A 22,842-nucleotide genomic window follows, 5' to 3' on the forward strand; every position below is an offset into this window, starting at 1 on the left:
ACACTGGAAGCCAGAAGGCTTCAAACACCATTTGGGAGGGGGCCCTGGTGGTGGTGGGTCACGCAGAAAGCATTCTGGCTGCCTCTGCAAGGTAGCTGCTGGTATGCTGGAGGCTTGCATAAGGGCTCAGGCTTTTTGTTTCCTCCCCAGCCTGGGGGCAGTAAGGGTGGGGACTGTGGTGGCTGGCCATGGCAGAGGGCCTGTCAGTTGCTTCAGGGAGCTCCACCCCAGAAAAATGCAGAGCCACAGCTGATAAGAGTGATCAAGTCTAGGGGCTGGGCATCTACCCTAGGGGCCCCAGCAGTGTGGGGCCCAAGCGGTTAAGGGCAAGGGGAGCCTGCCTGCCGAAGAGCAGGGCGAGAGATGGTTCTTGTGTAAATAAGTCTGTCCTCTTTCTACATAAGGTAGATGCACAGGTGCTATGTGGTGGAGGTGTCAGTGAAAGCAATCAGGCTCTTTGTTTCCTCCCTAGCCTGTGGGCAGCAAGGGAGGGTACCATGACCGCAGCAATGGAAGAAGGCCTGAGTTTCTTCTGGGAGCTCCACCCCAGAGAAATGCTGGGCCAAGACTGGCCGGAGTGCTCAGGAGATGGTGGAATGGCTACGCTGCAGGCCCCATTTGGGAGGCCCTGTCAGGTGAGGAGCGGCAGAGGTGGGGCCTGCAGTCCATCTGCTCCTCATCACTGTGGATGCAATCTCTATCCTAGGGGCATGTGAAAGAGCCCATCCTTCCTTGTTGGCAGGTCTATGCAAGCTGGTGCCTGGGTGCTCAGTGATCCAAGGTCCTTGGGGCTTCACATGACCTTGAGTGATGGCTCTGCCCAGACTCCAGGTGTCTCTTTGTGTCAGTCTGGAGGCCTGGGGAGTTGAGAGGATCTCCCACTCCTAGGATTGCTAAGGTTAGTGGAGGAATTGTGGATCCCTGGGGCTCTCCCTCACTCACCCTTTCCCTGTGGTAGTGAGCTTCCACTGCCTCTGCGCCAGTTCCGGGCGGGTGGCTGCTCTGCTTCACTCCTCTCTGTTCTCCATGGGTCCCATTGCTTCTGTTATGAGTCCCTATGTGTTCTCATGGATGATCCATTTGAAGAACTAGTGTTTACTAGCCATTCTGTTTCTTCTTCTTGAGAGCAGAGTGCACTACCTGCTTCTAGTCAGCCATCTTTATTCTCTACTGTTATATCCCACTTTTATCATTTTTGATATGAATACATAGATTTTTTTATTGTGGTAAAAAGCACGTAACATAAAATTTACGATCTTATTCATTTTTAAGTGTAGAGTTCAGTGCTGTTAAGTATATTCACTTTTTTGTGAAATAAATATAAAGGCATAAATTTTAAATTTAATGTTTTGTTCTTATTCACTGAGTTGATTTATTATTTGAATTAGTTTTATCATTGATTCTTTGAAATTTTCCAGATGTACTATTATTATTAACCACATTTATATCTGTATTTCTTCTCTCTTCCCTGATTGCATTTGAATAATACCTCTAATATAATGTTAAATTAGAGCAGAAATAGTGGGCATTTTTGTCTTGTTCTTGATCTTATTAGAATTGCTTTTAGTATTTCTCCATTTAGTTAGACACTGGATTTAGGACTAAGGTATGAGTATTTTATTATGTTAAAAATATCGCTTATTTCTTATTATCTTGGATGTCTTTTTACTTTTAACATGGATGGGCGTTTTCTCCGATGGCCTTTGCAGTATCTGTGGAGATAGTAGTGATTTTCCTCTTAGATCTATTAATATTATTTATTATATAAATGAATTTCCTAATATTAAACCTACCTTGAAATTTTGCTATAAATCCAATTTGCTAACAATGTATTATTTTCTTCACATCTTGTTAGATTCTGTTTACAAGTATCTTACGTAGTTTTCTTGCATTGACTTTTCTTACTGACATTGGTCTATAATTGTTTTAATGCTGTCCTTATCTAGCTTAAGTATGTGTTATACTTGGCACATGAAAGGAGTTACAATATATTTCTTCTTTTCCAAGAAGAAGTTTGATGTTTTGATAGAAGTCTCCTGTGAAACAATTGCACCTGCTGCTCTTTTTGTGAAGTAGTTTCTTAATGACTTTATTTCTTCTATGAAATTGTTCTGTTTAAACATTTTAACTCTAATGGATTCAATTTTGGCAGTCTGTATTTTATTAAAAGATTATTGATTTTTTTCCAGGCTTTCACATTTATTTGCACGGAGATCTAAAAAATATTGTAATTTTATTTTTTTTTGTTTCAATAGTTATTTCCTCCTGAATATTTCTTAGTTTGTTAGTGCATTCTCCTACTTCTCCTGAACAAATTATCTAGTGATTTGTCTGTTTTCTTAATCTTTTCAACAAACCAGGAATTTTGTTTATTAGTTTAATTAATTTATTTTAAAGGTCTCCTACCTTATTAATCTTTGCTTTTTTATTGATTAAAGTGTTTAGTTCAATGGATTTCCCTCTGAGCACTGCTTTACATACACCCCATAGATGCTGATATGTAGTGTTTTTTTATTATAATTTCTTTTTTTTTTTTTTGAGACGGAGTCTCGCTCTGTCGCCCAGGCTGGAGTGCTGTGGCCGGATCTCAGCTCACTGCAAGCTCCGCCTCCCGGGTTCACGCCATTCTCCTGCCTCAGCCTCCCGAGCAGCTGGGACTACAGGCGCCCGCCGCCTCGCCCGGCTAGTTTTTTGTATTTTTTAGTAGAGACCGGGTTTCACCGTGTTCGCCAGGATGGTGTCGATCTCCTGACCTCGTGATCCACCCGTCTCGGCCTCCCAAAGTGCTGGGATTACAGGCTTGAGCCACCGCGCCCGGCCTATTATAATTTCTTAACTTCTGTAACTGTATTTCCCCTTGCACACACTAGACTTGTTTAATGGGATGTTTTAAATTTCCAGGTGGAAGAGTCTTTCTGGGTGTTTTTGTTTTGTTTTTGTGAGTAATATCATGTTTTATAGCATTATCACCTGTATTGTTTATAATATTTATGTTTTATAAAATTGCAGATTATTTTGGTGATCAATTGATCAATGTTTGTAAATGGATCATGAGCCCATATACTACTCTAATACTCATGCAAATATTCTCTATTAAGAGCAAGTATAGTTTTATATTCGTAACATTTACCCTAAGGATTATGTTGTCTATCTCTTTTCTCTCCTTAGTCATTCTTTTCCCCTAATTGATCTGTCATGAACTGAGAGTGATGTATTAAAGTCTCCAATTATTAACATATTCTGTCTATATTATTGACTCTCATTAGGTTTTACTTTATCAAGGTGGTTGCTGTTTTTGATGCATAGGCATTCATAAGTTATATACCTTGATTGTTAATTGTGGCTTGTAGCATTTAAGATTGACATTTGTTATGATTAATGTTTTTGGGCTTGAATTCTACTTTGTCTGATATCAGGTACCTATTACTACTTTCATTTTGCTTCAATTTGTCTACTGTTTTCTTGTTCATTACTGTATTTTCAGCCTCCTAAAACACTTCTTTCACGTATATTTCTTGCATATAATATATGATTGGATCTTATTTTATAAGTCAAGTTATAGTGCTTTGTATTTTAGAAAGATAAGCCTATTTACATTATTGATATGACTTGTAGATTTAGATACAAATCTGTTATTTTATACTATGACTAACTTGGTGTATTTGCTATGTTTGTCTCTATGATAGTTGTAGCCTGTGTTTTTAAATATATATGTTTTCATATTTGGAGGGTTTTTCTTTTTATCCTAATGATTAATTTTATATTTATACCTTTCTTAATGCCTTAGTACTCTGTTTACTCATTTAAACTTTAGCAATTTTGTCTGTTTCTTTTTTTTAACCCTTTAATGCCTATTTATTGCCTCTAATACAAAGAGCTTTTTCTAGTTTATTCTTTTTCCCATCTTAGTGCTTTATTTCCACTTTGCCACAATATATAAGATCTGTACATTAGTTTTATCACTGTTTATGCCTTGGTTTTATTCTTTTATATATATATATACACACACACATGCACACATATTATATAAAATATATATATACACACACACAAAATATTGAAATAGTCTCCATAGTATATGAAATATATTTTTTGAACTTTATTGAGATATAATTGACAAATGAAATTGTGCAAATTTAAGGTTTCAATTTGAAGATTAGATATATGTATATGTTGTGAGATGATTTCTGCACCCAAGTTAGCTACCATTCTATCACCTCACTCAGTTAACATATTTTTGTGTGTGTGGTATGAACATTTAAGGACTACTTTCTTAGCACATTTCAAGGGTACAGTACAATATTGTGAAGTATAGTCACCATGCTCTACATTTGATCTCCAGAATTTATTCATCTTATAACTAAAAGTGTGTGCCTTTTGACCGACGTCTCCCAATTTCCCCCATACCCAGCCTCTAGTAATCACCGTTCTACACTGTTTCGCCAAGTTCCATTATTTTAGATTCCAAATATAAGTGAGATCATACCGTATTTGTCTTTCCCTGTCTGACATCTCTCACCTAGCATAATGCCCTTGAGACTCATCCATGTTGTCACAAATGGCAGGATTTCCTTCCTGTTTATGGCTGATTAATATCCCATTATATATATAGCCAAAACGTGGAAACAATCTAAATGTCTGTTGACAGGTGAATGGATAAGTAATTGTAACAATTCCTGTCAACAGACACAGGTTGTTTCCTTGTCTTGGCTATTGTGAATAATGCTGCAATAAACATGGGAGTGCAGATATCCCTTTGAGCTACTGATTTTGTCCAATAAATATATACCCAGAAGTAGGATTGCTGGATAATATGGTAGTTCTATTTTCAATTTTTTTAGGAAGCTCCATACTGTTATTCCTTAATGGTTGTGCCAGTTTATGTTCCAATCAACAATGCACAAGAATTCCATTTTATTCAGATTTTGCCAAAAATAGTTGTATCTTGTCTTTTTAATAAAGACCATCCTGACAGGCGTGAGGCAGTAGCTCATTATGGTTTTGATTTGCATTTTCCTGATGAATAGGATTGTTGAGCACCTTTTCATACACCTGTTGGCCATTTGTATGTCTTCCTTAGAAAATGACTGTTGAGGTAATTTGACCATTTAGAAATCAGATTATTGATTTTTTTTTGCCATTGAATTGTAGGAGTTACTTATGTTATGAGCATATTTACCCCTTATTAGATATAAGGTTTGAAAATATCCTCTTCTACTCTGTCAGTAGTCTTTTCATTTTTTTGAATGTTTCTCTTGCTGTGCAGAATCTTTTAAAGTTTGATGTATTCTCATTTATTTGTGTTCTTGTTGCTTGTGCTTTTGGTGTCGTATCCAAAAAATTATTGCCAAAATTAATGCCATGAAGGTTTCCCCCATGTTTGATTCCAGTAGTTTCATAGTTTTAAGTCTTATGTTTAAGCCTTTAATCCATTCCAAGTTAATTTTTGTGAGGAGTGTAAAATAGGGATCCTGTTTTATTTTTGCATGTGTATATCCAGCTCTCCTTAAACTGTTTATTGAAGAGACTTTCCTTTTCTTATTGTGTATTCTTGGAAACGTAAACTTAACTCAGATATTAGCTGATATGGTTAGTCTATTTCTGGGCTTTCAATTTTGTTGCATTGGTGTAGGTATCTGTATTTATGCCTGTGTTACATTGTTTGGATTTCTATAGCTTTGTAAAATAGTTTAAAATCAGTAAGTGCGATGCCTCCACCTTTGCTGTTCTTTCTCAATATGCATTAGTTGTTTGGGATCTTTATAGTTCCATATACATTTTAAGATTGTTTATTCTATTTCTGTAAAAAATGTCACTCATATTTTGATAGAGATTGCAATTGCATTTAATCTGCAGGTTGCTTTGGGTAGCATGGACATTTTAACAATATTAATTTTTCTGATCCATGATCGTGGGATATGTTGTGACTTCTTCCATTTCTTTCATTAATGAATGTTTTATGCTTTTCATTATGCAAATTGTTTGCCTTCTTGATTAAATTTATTCCTAGCCTTTTAATATTGATTTTGATGCTTTTTTTTTTTTTTTTTTTTTGGAGACGGAGTCTAGCTCTCACCCAGGCTGGAGTGCAGTGGCCGGATCTCAGCTCACTGCAAGCTCCGCCTCCTGGGTTCACACCATTCTCCTGCCTCAGCCTCCCGAGTAGCTGGGACCACAGGCGCCCGCCACCACGCCCGGCTAATTTTTTGTATTTTTAGTAGAGACAGGGTTTCACCGTGTTAGCCAGGATGGTCTCCATCTCCTGACCTCGTGATCCACCCACCTCGGCCTCCCAAAGTGCTGGGATTACAGGCGTGAGCCACTGCGCCCGGCCGATTTTGATGCCATTTTAAGTGGGATTGTTTTATTTATTTTTGTGATAGTTTGTTGTTAGTGTATAGGCAATTCTAATTTTTGAATGTTGATTTTGTATCCTGTATCTGTATTAAATTTGTTATTAATTCTAAAAGTTTTTGGTGGAGTCTTTAGTGTTTTCATATATAAGACCTGACATTTTCAAACAGAGCAATTTTACTTTCCTTTCCTATTTGGCTGTCTTTTTTCTAATTGATACATGATAGTTGTAATATTTTGGAGGTACATGTGATATTTTGATACATGCAAAAGTGTGTAATGATTAAATCAGGGTGATTGGTATATCCATTGCCTCAAATATTTATCTTTTTTTTACGGTTGAGAATATTCTAATTCCTCTTTTCTAGCTATTTTGGACTATACAATAAATTATTGTTAACTAGAGTCACCATACTGTACTATTGAATGCTGTATCTTGTTTCTTCTATTTAATTGTATTTTTGTACTTATTAACCAACCTTTCTTCACTGCTCCCTCCCTCTATGCTTGCCTGACTCTGGAAGCCATCAATCAACTCTCTACCTCCAAGTGATCCTTTTGTTTTTTTTTTTCAGCTCTTACATATGAATGAGAACATATGCTATTTGTCTTTCTGTGCCTACTTTATTTCACTCAATATAGTGATCTCTTATTCCAAGTTGCTGAAAATAATAATTTTATTCTTTTAGAGGGATGAATAATATTTCACTGTGTATATGTACCACATTTTCTTTATCCATTCATCCATTGATGAATACATAGGTTGATTCCATACATTGGCTATTGTGAGTAGTGCCACAATAAACATGGAAGTACAAATATTTCTTTGATACACTGATTTCCTTTCCTTTGGATAAATACCCAGTACTTGGATTGCTGTATCATATGGTAGTTTGAGTTTTTTGAGAAGTCTGCATATTGTTTTCCATAAAGGCTGCACTACTTTACACTCCTTCCAACAGTGTATAAGAGTTCCCTTTATTCATTATCCTTGCCAGCATTGCTAATTTTTGTCTTTCCGATAATAGCTTTTTTTTTTTTTTTTTTTGAGACGGAGTTTCATTCTTGTTGCCCAGACTGGAGTGCAATGGTGTGATCTTGGCTCATTGCGACCTCCGCCTCCCAGGTTCAAGCAATTCTCCTGCCTCAGCCTCCCGAGTAGTAGCTGGGATTACAGGCATATACCACCACGCCCGGCTAATTTGTTGTAGTTTTTGTAGAGACCGGGTTTCTCCATGTTGGTCAGCTGGTCTCGAAGTCCCAACCTCAGATGATCCGCCCACCTTGGCCTCCCAAAGTGCTGGGATTACAGGCGTGAGCCACCACTCCTAGCCTTGATAATAGCTATTCTCATTAAAGTGAGATGATATCTTATTATGGTTTTGATTTGCATGTTCCTGATGATTATTGATGTTGAGCATTTTTTTTTCATATACCTGTTGGCCATCTGTATGTCTTCTTTCAAGAAATGTCAAAATCCTTTGCCCACTTCTTAATGGGATTATTTGTTTTTGTTTTGTTTTGTTTTGTTTGCTGTTATTTAGGTTCCTTTTGTACTTTGAATGTTAGCCCCTTGTCAGATGAGTAGTTTGCAAATATTTTCTCCCATTCAACAGGTTGTCTGTTCACTCTGTTGATTGTTTACTTTGCTATACTGAAGTTTTCTTAGTTTAATATAGTCCCATTTGTCTATTTTTATTTTTGTTGCCTGTGCTTTTGAGGTCTTAGTAATAAAATCTTTGCCTAGACAAATATCTGAAGTGTTTCTTCTAGGTTTTCTTCTAGTATTTCTATAGTTTGGGGTCTTTCATTTAAGTCTTTAATCCATTTCGAGTTGATTTTTGTATATGATGAGAGTAGTTTAGTTTCATTCTTTTGCTGTGGATATTTAGTTTCTTCAGCATCACTTATTGAAGAGAGTGTTATTTACTTGACACCTTTGACAAAAATCAGTTGGCTGTAAATATATGTGTTTATTTCTGGGTTCTCTTTTTTGTTTCATTGGTAGATGTGTTTGTTTTTATACCAATACCATGGTGTTTTGGTTAATATAGCCTTGTAATATATTTTAAGTCCAGTAGCATGATGCCTCCAGCTTTGTTCTTTTAATTCAGGATTGCTTTGGCCATTTGAGATCTTTTTTGGTTTCATACAAATTTTAGAATTCTTTTTCTCTACTTCTGTGAAAAAAATGTCACTGGTATTTTGATAGGGATTGCACTGAATCTATAATTACTTTTTGATTCATGAGCATAGGATATCTTTCCATTTGTTTCCTGTTTAATTTCTTTTACCAGTGTTTTTTAGTTTGTCTTGTAGAGGTCATTCATCTTCTTGGTTAAATTTATTCCTAGGTATTTTTTTCATCTATTGCAAGTCGAGTTGTTTTCTTGATTTTTTTTTTTCAACTAGATTGTTATTGGTGTGTCAAAATGCTACTGACCTATGAGGTTGATTTTTGTATCTAGAAATGTTACTATACTTATTATCAGATCTAAGAGTTTTTGGTGGAGCCTTTAAATTTGTATAAATATAAGACCATGTAATCTGCAAAGATGGATAATTTGACTTCCTCTTTTCCAATTTGTATGACTTTTCTTTCTTTCTCTTGCCTGATTACTTTGGCTAGGACTTCCAGCACTATGTTGAATAGGAGTGTTGAAAGTGCGCACCCTTATCTAATTCCAATTTTTAGAAAAAAGACTTTCAGCTTTTCCCCATTTGGTATAATGATAGCTGTGGACTTGTCATATATGCCTTTATTATGTTGAGGTATGTTTCTTCCATGCCTAGTTTGCTGCATGTTTTTATCATGAAGGGATGTAGAATATTATCAAATGCTTTTTCTGTTTCTGTTTATATGATCATGTGCTTTTGTCTGTAATTCTATTGATGCAAATATCATGTTTATTGATTTGCATATCTCAAACCAATCTTTCATCCAATGAATGAATCCTACTTGATCATAATGAATTCGCTTTTTGCCATGCTGTTGGATTTGGTTTGCAAGCATTTTGCTAAGGATTTCTATGTTTATATTCATCCAGGGATATTGGCCTGTAGTTTTCTTTTTTTCATTGTGTCTTTGCCAGGTTTCGGTTTCAGGGTAATGCTGTCTTCAGAGAATTAGTTAAGGAAGGGTCCTTCCTATTCTTTATTTTGGAATAGTTTCAGTAGAATTGGTACCAGCTCTTCTCTGTATGTCTGGTGGAATTTGGCTGTGAGTCCATCTGGTTCAGGGCTTTTTTTGGTTAGTAGGTTTTTTTATTACTGATTCAATTTGAGAACTTGATATTGATCTGTTCAGCATTTCAATTTCTTCCTGATTCAATCTTGGGAGATTTTGTGTTTTCAGGAATTTATTTATTTCCTCTAGGTTTTCTAGGTTGTGTGCATAGAGGTGTTCATAGTAGTTTCTGAGTATCTTTTATGTTTCTGTGGAGTAGGTTGTAATGCTAGCTTTTTCATTTCTGATTGTACTTATTTGAATCTCCTCTCTTTTTCCTTTGTTAGTCTAAAAAGTCTAAAAAGGTATTTATCCTTTTAAAGAGGAAACTTTTGGTTTTGTTGATCTTTTGTATGAATTTTTGGATCTCAATTTCCTTCAATTCTGCTCTGATTTTAGTTATTTCTTTTCTTCTGCTAGCTTTGGAGTTAGTTTGTTCTTGGTTTTCTAGTTCCTCTAGAAACTAGAGGTTAGTTTACCAAAACTAGAGTTTCATTTTAACTAACATTTTGATGTCAGATAATTGATTTGAGATTTTTTTTAGTTTCTCCATAGGTTATTGGGGTACAGGTGGTATTTGGTTACATGTGTAAATTCTTTAGTGGTGCTTTGTGAGATTTTGGTGCACTCATCTCCCAAGCAGTATACAACACAGTCTATTTGTAGTCTTTTATCCCTTGCCCCTCTCCCACCCTTCCCCCCAAGTCCCCAAAGTCCATTGTATCATTCTTATGCCTTTGCATCAGATTGATTTTTTTAATGAGATATATATCTCTTCCTTCATTTTCTGGACTGCTTTAGAAGTTTCTTTGTGTTGATTTTCAACTTTGTCTTAGATCTCATTGAGCTTCTTTGCAATCCATTCTTTGAATTCTTTATCTGTCATTTCTGAGTGTCCATTTTTTTTTTTTTTTTTTTTTTTTTTTTTTTTTTTTTTTTTTTTTTTTGAGACGGAGTCTCGCTCTGTCGCCCAGGCTGGAGTGCAGTGGCCGGATCTCAGCTCACTGCAAGCTCCGCCTCCCGGGTTCATGCCATTCTCCTGCCTCAGCCTCCTGAGTAGCTGGGACTACAGGCGCCCGCCACCTCGCCCGGCTAGTTTTTTTGTAGTTTTAGTAGAGACGGGGTTTCACCGTGTTAGCCAGGATGGTCTCGATCTTCTGACCTCGTGATCCGCCCGCCTCGGCCTCCCAAAGTGCTGGGATTACAGGCTTGAGCCACCGCGCCCGGCCTGAGTGTCCATTTTGGTAGGGATCATTGCTGAAGAGCTAGTGAAGTCCTTTGGTTGCATCAATACATTCAGATTTTTCATGGTGCCAGCATTTTTTTTTTTCCTGATAATAAAATATTTACTAAGGCATACTTTAGGGAATGTAGTAAATATAAAATTCAGGATCACAATATGAAGCAATTTCAAATCCTCTCAAAGGTCAACACAGCCCTCAAAACTCTGCAGATGTAAAACCACTGTGGAGACACTAAAAGCAATTCGACTAGTACAGAAGTGGATTTTCATGAACATTTACAACTAGAGCATATGAATACCTTTCAAGTGCAAAAACACACCACATTACGTTAATACAGCAACAATGCATTCATTATTGTTCTCATTAGTCATTAGTAGTCAACTTGCATAAAACATCAGATAAAAGCACAATGGAGTTCACAAAGTGGCCTAAAAAAATTAACCTGTCCTTGCAAAACACACATTGTAATGGAACAAGAGACGTTAAAAAAAGTATACGCACACTAAAAAAGTATATGCACAAGTATATGCACACTATAGAAGCTGTGCTCATTGCAAGGATCTCAAGTGTCATTTACTTTTCTGTAAAATAAAATTACAAGAACCAGGCACAATTAATATTTGGGAGGCAGTGTGTTGCTAAAATTTCATTTAACTGGTTATTCAATGATTTTTTAAATCCCCATGAATCTTTTCTGTCCTGAGGTAGTTGCAAAATAAATCGTAACTTGGATATCATCTAGAGCTGGGGCTTTGACTTTTTATTCATTAAAACTAGTTGTTGAGGCTGGGCGTGGTGGCTCATGCCTGTAATCCCAGCACTTTGGGAGGCCAAGCGGGCGGATCACGAGGTCAGGAGATTGAGATCATCACATAGAAACTGCAATGGCTAACACGGTGAAACCCTGTCTCTACTAAAAATACAAAAAAAAATTAGCCGGCTGTGATGGCGGGCGCCTGTAGTCCCAGCTATTTGGGAGGCTGAGGCAGGAGATTGGCATGAACCCGCGAGGTAGAGCTTGCAGTGAGCCGAGATCGCGCCACTGCACTCCAGCCTGGGCGACAGAGCAAGACTCTGTCTCAAAAATAAATAAATAAATAAAATTAAAAAAAAAAAAAAAAAAAACTAGTTGTTACAGGAACTACCTTTAGATATTTAAAAGACAGTTGAGAAATGGGCCTCTTACTACACACACAAGATGATGGCTGTGGGAAAGAGAAATAGCTGCTTCAGAACATGAGAGATACTGTCCACTATTCCACCCTCCCCACCCATTTTAGATTCTTTATTGTGCAAAAACCCACCATGAACAACACAGTGAAAGCAGACAGATCATCATCCTTTGCTGTAGCCAGGGAAGAAAAGGTCTAGTAGAGTCTGCAGAATCTCATGGGGAATTATGATGTAATTCTGGCCAAGATCATTCCAGTAAGCAGGGCAGGAGAAAACCTGTGCCTTAAAGGAGCGCTGTAGGCAATCTTTACAGACATTGTGGAAGCACTCCATCATCACAGGCTGGTAAACTAGCTTCTGGCAGCAAACACACATAAAAAACGTTCCAATTTTTTCAGAAAATTTGGTCCTTCCACAAGATATGCAAGCATTTCATCCCACAGCTTCTGGTTTTGACAGTCTTCTCTGATGAGATGTTGCTATTGAGGAGTTAGTTGAAAAGTCTCAATTGCTTCTGCTGAATCTGATGCTTTGTATACTTTGGAGGCACTTAGACATCTGAAATCAGCCTTTTTGTGGTTCCACTGGCCTGCTTCTTTGACTCTCCTTTAGTCTTCTTCCTTTCTTTATCTGAAGGGTAACCTGCTGGATACTGTAAATGTAGACATAATCTCCTTAACCATTCTATTCCTTCAGAGGTCCAAGGAGCAGGTTCAACATCATCTCTTCTTAAAAGATAGTGCCAAATCAAGAATTCATCACTTGATGAAATCTCTGGCCAGTATTTCACTACCTTATAAATGCCATCATATCTGTTGCCTTCTTCGGGAGTTTATTTGCTGATCTTCCTCCCTTTAAAACTGCATATCACTCTGACTGGCTTGCCAGCTCTCAAATTCCAAGACTCTGCTCCAATTCTATCACCCAATGGAGCATCACAGTTTAGGGCCAATGCCCTGTTCGTGTTTGTTAATGTTTGATCATCTGAAGGTGTGCCAATTCTTTTATTACCAACAAGCTTTTTACCACCACTTCCAGTGTACAAGAACTCATCACCTCAGTCGACTTTATCTGCAAATCCACCAGCCTAGACAAGAGAATAAGCCCCATCATTACTTCGACCATGAAGTCCACAAACATGGGGTCTGTGAACACCTACGTCACTCACTTGAACTCTAAATCTCCAAGTTGATCCAACAGGAATAGGTCCATAAGGATTAGAAGAGACGATAGTACATTCTCTCATATGACCAACACAAGTCATTCTCCTGCACCAGTTTCTCTGGCTTTCAGTACTAGCGGATGGCATCTTTGCTTTCTTTTCGTGCATCTTGAGTCTTTCACCAGCCTTTACAACTTAACTGGAATCAGTTACAGGAAGAACAATACCAGTATTCCTCTTCTGGGACCTTATCCAAAGGTGTATTCAAGCAGTAAATGTGATAAGCCACATTACATTCATCACATAGAAACTGCATGTTGGGTTCATGTTTCCCACCACATACAAGAAAGAAGCAAGAATGGCATTTCTTATCTGGGTCTCCAGAACATAGGTCACATTCAGGGTTATTTCTCCTTAAAAACTTTACATCTGCAAACAAAAGAGGATGGGCTCCAGGTTTCTCAATCTTGAAGATTTCATCTACAGATACTATCTTGCACTCATTTAATATTCCTTCAGAACCCTCCCATCCCCACCTAGGAAAATTTTCACACGAAGTTCTTTTTTGGTCCTAGAGATTGCCTTCAGTGTGGTAATTTCTGCATCAAACCAGAATCCTCTTTGTCTAGGACTTTTTATGTTATAATTAACCATTACCACATCACCAACATTTAGTTCCTTTCATTTCGAAATGGTTCTAGCTCGTAGTCTAAGGTCCTTGATATTCATTTCTAGAGTACCACTTTCTGGGTATTCATCATACTGGATATGGTAAATAACGTCTTCACCAGCAGCGACAGAGTCTGAATTAGATGTAGAGAGTACATTGTCCAGTTTATTTATGTTCTCTTTGATTTATGATTTATATTTCCATTAGTCCTTTTACAAGAACTGCCATTCTTCAGTGGAGTTTTGCCACGTGACTGTCCATCAGAAGCTCTAGTAATGCTATGTATGTGTGCTTCAAACCAAGCACCAAGGCCGACATCTCTGGTATCCACCAATTCATTTACTTTATATAGTTCGAAGCTAGGATCAATAAGATGGGCATGAGCTGTTGTAGATGGCTGACTGGAAGGTCCCACCCTTGGAGCGTTCTTGCCTTTAGGTGGACTATCAGAACAGGGTTTAACCTCAATCTGCATAGATGTTCCAGGAAGATGATTAGGGTCTGGATAACTAGCAGCTGAATTATATAATTCAGTCCAACATCCTAGTCAAATAAGGTATATCCATTTTCAAACTGCTTACCCTGGTAGAAGAGGTGCTGGCACTCGGGCCGCACGTCGAACAGCGCCCACATCTGCTCGCGCTGCTCCTCAATCGTCGCTTTGTGAGACATGTTCTCAAAGGTGCACATCTCGGAGCCGTCGATGATGCGAACCTGGACCCACATCTTGGCACTGGGAGAGGAGCCGGTCCCATTTGTCTCCCCCTGCACTCAAGGCGCTGCACCCCGCCCTGTCCACGCCGCTTAGCCTGTGGCTTCGGCCCTCCGCGGCAGGCGGGTGAGCGCACACACTGGACCGACCTGGAATGATGCCGGACCCAACAGGAGGTGGCAACTCTCAGTCCTCGTGCCAGGCCACCGAGCTGAGAGATAACCGGAACCACTCTCTGTTGCCTCAGGCAACGGGCTGATTCATGGAGTGCTCAGTGGTCTAAGTTCTCTGCTCAGTCCCAGGGGGATGGGGGCCAATATAGGTGGGGCTTGACTGGGCAGGTCTGCCCAAAGGTCCCCCAAGGGAAGGCAGAAGCACCAGTACTGAGGGAGAATCTAGTAGGTGGCCACCAAGCACTCAGAGCTGTGCCTGGGTGTGGAGCTGGGAAACCTCAGACCCAAGTTCTCTGGATGAGGATGGGTGCTGACCTAAATTCTTAATCCAGAAGTGTGGGTACTTCAGATTCCTGGATATCTGCCTGGGGGTGGAGCGGAGAGGGCCTCCCTGCACCTGGATCTCTGCACAGAAAGGGTGGGGCAACTCAGGCTACCAATATGGACAAGAAGATGCCTTGAATGCCTGGAGATATACCTTAGCCTGGAGCAGAGGGGGGCGTCCCTGCACCAGGATCTCTGCACAGAAAGTGTGGGGCGGGTCAGGATGCTGATCCAGGTGAGCAGGCGCTCTGAATGCCTAGAGATCTACCTGTGTGTGGAATGGAGAGAGTCCTACTTCACCATGATTTATGCCCAGGAAGAATAGGGTAGCTCAGGCTGCTGAACCAGATGCCTGGAGATCTGCCTGGGCGTGAATTGGAGAGAGCCCCCCATACCATGATCTCTGCACAGGAAGTGTGGAGCAACTCAGGCTGCTAGTCCAGGTGAGCAGGTGCTCCAAATGCCTGGAGATCTGCCTATGTGTGGATTTAGAGGATTCTACTGTACCACAATCTATGCACAAGAAGAGTGTGGCAGCTGAAGCTGCTGATCCAGACAAGGAGATTCTCCAAATACCTGGAGATCTGCCTGTGTATGGAGCCTAGAGGGCCCTACTGCACCACAATCTATGTCTGTGTCCATGAAGGGTGGGACAACTCAGGCTGCTGATCCAGGCAAGTCAGTGCTCCAAATACCTGGATTTCTTCCTGAGGGTGGGGCAGAGAGGGCCCTGTTGTACCATAATCTCAGAGGAGTAGGCTGGGGCACCCAGCAGTAGCACATGCAGACCAGTTCTAGGTTGCCAGCCTGGGCCTAGCTGCAAGACTTCTTGCCCAGGGGAAACCACAGCTGTAGCAGCTCTCCTCCTCCCCTAAGGCTGCCACAGGGAAGAGCACCCTTCCAGTGCCTACTGCTGAGGCATTTTCCTCAGTTCTGGCTTTGGAGGCCTGTACACCACTCCAGAGCAGGTGTTCCAATCTCTGGCCTGAGATTAAAAGGCCTGCATGACCATGCAGCTGCATCACCAAAGAATGGATGACTTTGTATGTATCCAGATTAAAAATGGCATCCTTTTCTTAGTACAGGGTCTAAGAAAATGTTGGCAGGTTTTCCTGGTGTCTTTCTCTCACAACATCTCCAAGCCTGTCTCCAAGTTAGCACCAGGGCTTGGAGAAACAGTATGCTCAGTAGGCCTGGGTTGCTCAGGTCCCTACTGGAAAGGTGAGTCACAGAGAGCAGCTCTCTTCCTCTTTCACATACTCGGGTTTCACTCACTTTTATCAGCAGGGCACCATCATGGAGGCTGTTTGCCCATGTTCTCGTCTCTTGGGTCTTGCATGTCCTTCACAGTTCTGGTAGATTCCTATTTTCCTTCTTGAATTAAAGCTCATGGAGTTTATCTTCATGCACTATTTTACTATTTCCAAGTGGCTAAAGCATGCTAAAAGCCTCTAATCTGCCATCTTGGAAAAACATCTGTGATTTCTTTTAAAGGCCCCTTGATTCCTCTAAATCATGGTTTCCTTGTCAGCATGATGGAGTCAATATTATTAGCTCTGCCTACCTCTTTTTGGTGATCAAATAACGTAAGGAACATACAAGTCCCAGTTTAGAGGTATTCTTAGAACAGTAAAGTTCTGGTTAGCCCTTCTGAATGTTTGTCATTTGTGTTTATTTTTTCAAAAAGCCAACTTTTAGTTTCATTTTTTTTTGTTTTATTTTAGTATCAATTTAATTTATTTCTGCTCTGATCTTTATCATGTCTTCTACTAATTTTGAGTTTAGTTTATCCTTGCTTTTCTAGTTCTTTAGGTGCATTGTTAGGTTTTTTATTTGAAATCTCTTCACTCTTTTGATGTAGGCATTTATTTCTCTAAACTTCCCTTTTACTACTACTGCTTTTGCTATATTCCATAGCTATATTCCAATTTGCTATGTTGTGTTTCCGTTTTCATTTGTCTCAAGAGAATGTTTACTTTGATGTTTCTTTGTTTATTTACCCTTGGACGAACCGTCCGTTACTGAGATTGGGCTATTGATGTCTCCTATTATTATTTTGTTGTATTTCTCCCTTTAAATTTATTGTTTGTCTTATATAATTGGGTGATCCAGTGTTAGGTGTATATATATTTACAATTGATATATCCTCTTGTTGAATTGATTTATTTATCATTTAACCTTCTTGGTTTCTATTTATAGTTTTTGACTTGAAGTCTCTTTTATCTAAGTACAGCTAGTCATGTTCCTTTTTGGTTTCCATATACATGGAATATCTGTTTCCATCGCTTCATTTTCAGTCTTTATGTATCTTTTTAGATGAAATGAGTTTCCTATAAGCAGTATATCATTGAGTCTTGTTTCTCTAGCTGTTTAGCCACTCTGTCTTTTATTGGAGAATTTAGTCCATTTACATCCAAAGTTATTTTTGATATGTAAAGTCCTACTAATACCATCTTGTTCCTTGTTTTCTGATTGTATTGTAACTCTCTCTTTCTTACTGTTTCCCTTTCAGGAAAAATTATTTTACTGGGTGGTATGTTTTAATTATTTCCTTTTTATTTTTTGGTGTATCTAAAGCAAGTTTCTGCTTTGTGGTTAACATGGTATTTAAAAAATGTCTTATGGATGTAGCAAGTTATTCTAAACAGATGAGAACTTAATTTTAATTACAGACAAAAGAATAGAAAGAAGCAAACAAAGGAAAACTAAAAAAAACACTGTATTCTAACTTCATCCTTATCACATTTTGACTTTTTATTGTCTCAGTCTACATCTAGTATTTACACTTTCCAGTGAATTTTTTTATCTTTGAGTGTTTTCTTTTGCATGTTACCATTCTTTTCTTTTATTTTTAAAATTATACATTAAGTTCTAGGATATATGTGCAGGACGTGCAGGTTTGTTACATGGGTATCATGGTGGTTTGCTGCACCTATCAACCCATTATGTACATTATGTATTTCTCCTAATGCTATCCCACCCCTAGCCCCTTACCCCCTGACAGGCCGTGGTGTGTGATGTTCCCCTCCCTGTGTCCATGTGTTCTCATTGTTCAACTCCCATTTATGAGTGAGAACATGAGGTGTTTGGTTTTCTGTTCCTGTGTTAGTTTGCTGAGAATGATGGTTTCCAGCTTCATCCATGTCCCTGCAAAGTACACGAACTCATCATTTTTCATGTCTACATAGTGTTCCATGGTGTATACATGCCACATTTTCTTTATCCAGTCTATCATTGATGGGCATTTGGGTTGGTTCCAAGTCTTTGCTCTTGTGAACAGTGCTGCAATAAACATACATGTGCATGTGTCTTTATTGTAGAATGATTTATAATCCTTTGGGTATGTACCCAGTAATGGGGTTGCTGGGTCAAATGGTATTTCTGGTTCTTGATCCTTGAGGAATCACCACACTGTCTTCAACAATGGTTGAACTAATTTACACTCCCAAAAACAGTGTAAAAGCATTCCTATTTCTCCACATCCTCTCCACAGCATCTGTTGTTTCCTGACTTTTTAATGATCGCCATTCTAACTGGTGTGAGGTGGTATCTCATTGTGGTTTTTTATTTGCATTTCTCTAATGAACAGTGATGATGAGCTTTTTTTCATATGTTTGTTCGCTGCATAAATGTCTTCTTTTAAGAAGTGTCTGTTAATATCTTTTGCCAACTTTTTGATGGGGTTGTTTGTTTTTTTCAACTAAATTTGTTTAAGTTCTTTGTAGATTCTGGATATTAGCTCTTTGTCAGATGGATAGATTGCAAAAATTTTCTCCTATTCTGTAGGTTGCCTGTTCACTCTGATCCTAGATTCTTTTGCTGTACAGAAGCTCTTTAGTTTTATTAGATTGTATTTGTCAATTTTGGTTTTTGTCACCATTGCTTTTGGTGTTTTAGACATGAAGTCTTTGTCCATGCCTTTGTTCTGAATGGTATTGCCTAGGTTTTCTTTTGGGTTTTTTTGGTTTTAGGTCTTCCATTTAAGTCTTTAATCTATCTTGAGTTAATTTTTGTATAAAGTGTAAGGAAGGGATCCAGTTTCAGTTTTCTGCATATAGCTAGCCAGCTTTCCTAACACCACTTATTAAATAGGGAATCCTTTCCCCATTGCTTGTTTTTGTCAGGTTTGTCAAAGATCAGATGGTTGTATATGGTGGCGTTATTTCTGAGGCCTCTGTTCTGTTCCATTAGTCTATGTATCTGTTCTGGTATGAGCACCATGCTGTTTTGGTTACTGTAGACTTGTAGTATAGTTTGAAGTCAGGTAGCATCATGCCTCCAGCTTTGTTCTTTTTGCTTAGGATTTTCTTGGTATATGGGCCCTTTTTTGGTTCCATATGAAATTTAAAGTAGTATTTTCTAATTCTGTGAAGAAAGTCATTGGTAGCTTGATAAGGATAGCATTGAATCAATAAATTATTTTGGTCAGTATGGCCATTTTCACAATATTGATTCTTCCTATCCATGACCATGGAATGTTTTTTCCATTTGTTTGTGTCCTCTCTTATTTCCTTGAGCAGTGGTTTGTAGTTCTCCTTGAAGAGATCCTTCACATACTTTGTAAGTTTTATTCCTAGGTATTTTATTTTCTTTGTAGCAATTATGAATGGGAATTCACTCATGATTTGGCTCTCTATTTGTCTATTATTGGTGTATACAAATGCTTGTGATTTTTGCACATTGATTTTGTATTATGAGACTTTGCTGAAGTTGCTTATCAGCTTAAGGAATTTTTGGACCGAGACAATGGGGTTTTCTAATTATACAATCATGTCGTCTGCAAAGAGTGACAATTTGACTTCCACTCTTCCTATTTATTTTTTTCTCTTGCCTGATTGCCCTGGCCAGAACTTACAATACCATGTTGAATAGGAGTGGTGAAAGAGAGCACCCTTGTCTTGTGCTGGTTTTCAAAGGGAATGCTTGCAGCTTTTGCCCAGTCAGTATGATATTGGCTGTGGGTTTGTCATAAATAGCTCTTATTATTTTGAGATATGTTCCATCACTACCTAGTTTATTGAGAGTTTTTAGGATGAAGTGGTGTTGAATTTTATCAAAGGCCTTTTCTGCATCTATTGAGATAATCATGTAGTTTTTGCCATTGGTTCTGTTTATGTGATGGATTACATTTATTGATTTGCATATGTTGAAACAGCCTTGCATCCCAGGGATGAAGCCGAGTTGATCGTGGTGGATAAGATTTTTGATGTACTTCTGGATTCGATTTGCTAGTATTTTATTGAGGATTTTCGCATCAATGTTCATCAGGGATATTGGCCTGAAATTTTCTTTGTTTGTTGTGTCTCTGCCAGGTTTTGGCATCAGGATGATGCTGGCCTCATAAAATGAGTTAAGGAGGAGTCCTTCTTTTTCTATTGTTTGGAATAGTTTCAGAAGGAATAGTACCAGCACCTCTTTGTACCTCTGGTAGAATTTGGCTTTGAATCTGTCTAGTCCTGGACTTTTTTTGGTTGGTAGGCTATTAATTACGGCCTCAATTTCAGAACTTGTTTTTGGTCTATTCTGGAATTTGACTTCTTCCTGGTTTAGTCTTAGGAGAGTGTATGTGTCCAGGAATTTATCCATTTCTTCTAGATTTTCTAGTTTATTTGCATAGAGGTGTTTATAGTATTCTCTGATGGTAGTTTGTTTATCTGTGGGATCAGTGGTGGTATCCCCTTTATAATTTTTCATTGTGTCTCTTTGATTCTTCTCTCTTTTCTTCTTTATTAGCCTGGATAGCAGTCTATCAATTTTGTTAATCTTTTCAAAACGCAGTTCCTGGATTCATCGAGTTTTTGAAGGCTATTTTTTGTGTCTCTATCTCCTTCAGTTCTGCTCTGATCTTAGTTATTTCTTGTCTTCTTCTAGCTTTTGAAATTGTTTGATCTTGCTTCTCTGGTTCTTTTAATTATGGTGTTGGGGTGTCGATTTTAGATCTTTCCTGTTTTTCCCTGTGGGAAGTTAGCGCTATAAATTTCCCTCCTAACACTGCTTTAGCTGTGTCCCAGAGATTCTGGTATGTTGTGTCTTTGTTCTCATTGGTTTCAAAGAACTTATTTATTTCTGCCTTAATTTCGTTATTCACCCAGTAGTCATTGTTGTTCAGTTTCTATGTAATTGTGCAGTTTTGAGTGAGTTTCTTAATTCTGAGTTCTAATTTGATTGCACTGTGGTCTGTGAGACTGTATGTTATGATTTTCGTTCTTTTGCATTTGCTGAGGAGTGTTTTACTTCCAATTATGTGTTCAATTTTAGAATAAGTGTAATGTGGTGCTGTGAAGAATGTATATTCTGATGATTTGGGGTGGAGAGTTCATTAGATGTCTATTAGGTCTGCTTGGTTCAGAGCTGAGTTCAAGTCCTGAATATCCATGTTAATTATCTGTGTCATTGATCTATCTAATATTGACAGTGTGGTGTTAAAATCTCCCACTATTATTGTGTGGGAGTCTAAGTCTCTTTGTAGGTCTCTAAGAACTTGCTTTATAAATCTGGGTGCTCCTGTATTGGGCGCATATATATTTAGGATAGTTAGCTCTTCTTGTTGCATTGATCCATTTACCATTATGTAATGCTCTTCTTTGTCTTTTTCCATCTTTGTTGGTTTAAAGTCTGTTTTATCAGAGACTAGGATTGCAACCCCAGCTTTTTTTGCTTTCCATTTTCTTTTCTCCATCCCTTTATTTTGAGCCTATGTGTTTCTTTGCACATGAGATGGGTTTCCTAAATACAGCACACCAATGGGTCTTAACTCTTTATCCAATTTGCCCGTCTGTGTCTCTTAATTGGGGCATTTAGCCCATTTATATTTAAGGTTAATCTTGTTATGTGTGAATTTGATCCTGTCATTATGATGCTAGCTGGTTATTTTGTCCATTAGTTGATGCAGTTTCTTCATAGTGTCGATGGTCTTTATAATTTGGTATGTTTTTGCAGTGGCTTGTACCAGTTTTTCCTTTCCATATTTAGTGCTTCCTTCAGGAGCTCTTGTAAGGCAGGCCTGCTGGTGACAAAACCTCTCAGCATTTGCTTGTCTGTAAAGGATTTTATTTCTCATTCGCTAAGAAGCTTAGTTTGGCTGGATATGAAATTCTGGCTGAAAAATCTTTTCTTTAAGAATGTTGAATATTGGCCCCCACTCTTCTGGTTTGTAGAGTTTCTGCAGCGAGATCCGCCAGTAGTCTGATGGGCTTCCCTTTGTGGGTAACTTGACCTTTCTCCCTGGTTGCCCTTAACATTTTTTCCTGCATTTCAACCTTGGTGAACTTGATGATTATGTGTCTTGGAGTTGCTCTTCTCAATGAATATCTTTGTGGTGTTCTCTGTATTTCCTGAATTTCAATGTTGGCCTGTCTTGCTAGGTTGGGGAAGTTCCCCTGGATAATATCCTGAAGAGTGTTTCCACCTCGGTTCCATTCTTCCTGTGACTTTCAGGTACACCAATCAAACATAGGTTTGGTCTTTTCACATAGTCCCATATTTCTTGGATGCTTTGTTCATTCCTTTTTATTCTTTATTCTCTAATCTTGTCTTCACACTTTATTTCATTAAGTTGATCTTCAGTGTCTTATACTTTTTCTTCTGCTTGATTGATTCAGCTATTGATACCTGTGTGTGCTTCACGAAGTTCTGGTGCAGTGTTTTTTAGCTCCATCAGGTCATTTGTTCTTCTCTAAACTGGTTATTCTAGTTAGCAATTCCTCTAACTTTTTTTAAGGTTCTTAGCTTCCTTGCATTGGGTTAAAACATGCTCCTTTAGCTCAGAAGAGTTTGTTATTATCCACCTTCTGAAGCCTACTTC

General features: G+C 38.4%; 1 pseudogene; it reads right to left on the minus strand.

Moving 5' to 3' along the window:
- Nucleotides 1-12,024: 12,024 nt before the first annotated feature.
- Nucleotides 12,025-14,639, minus strand: LOC103232208 (E3 ubiquitin-protein ligase UHRF2 pseudogene; annotated as a pseudogene).
- Nucleotides 14,640-22,842: the final 8,203 nt, after the last annotated feature.

This window comes from Chlorocebus sabaeus, chromosome X (assembly GCF_047675955.1).
Source record: "Chlorocebus sabaeus isolate Y175 chromosome X, mChlSab1.0.hap1, whole genome shotgun sequence".
NCBI classification, from domain to species: domain Eukaryota; kingdom Metazoa; phylum Chordata; class Mammalia; order Primates; family Cercopithecidae; genus Chlorocebus; species Chlorocebus sabaeus.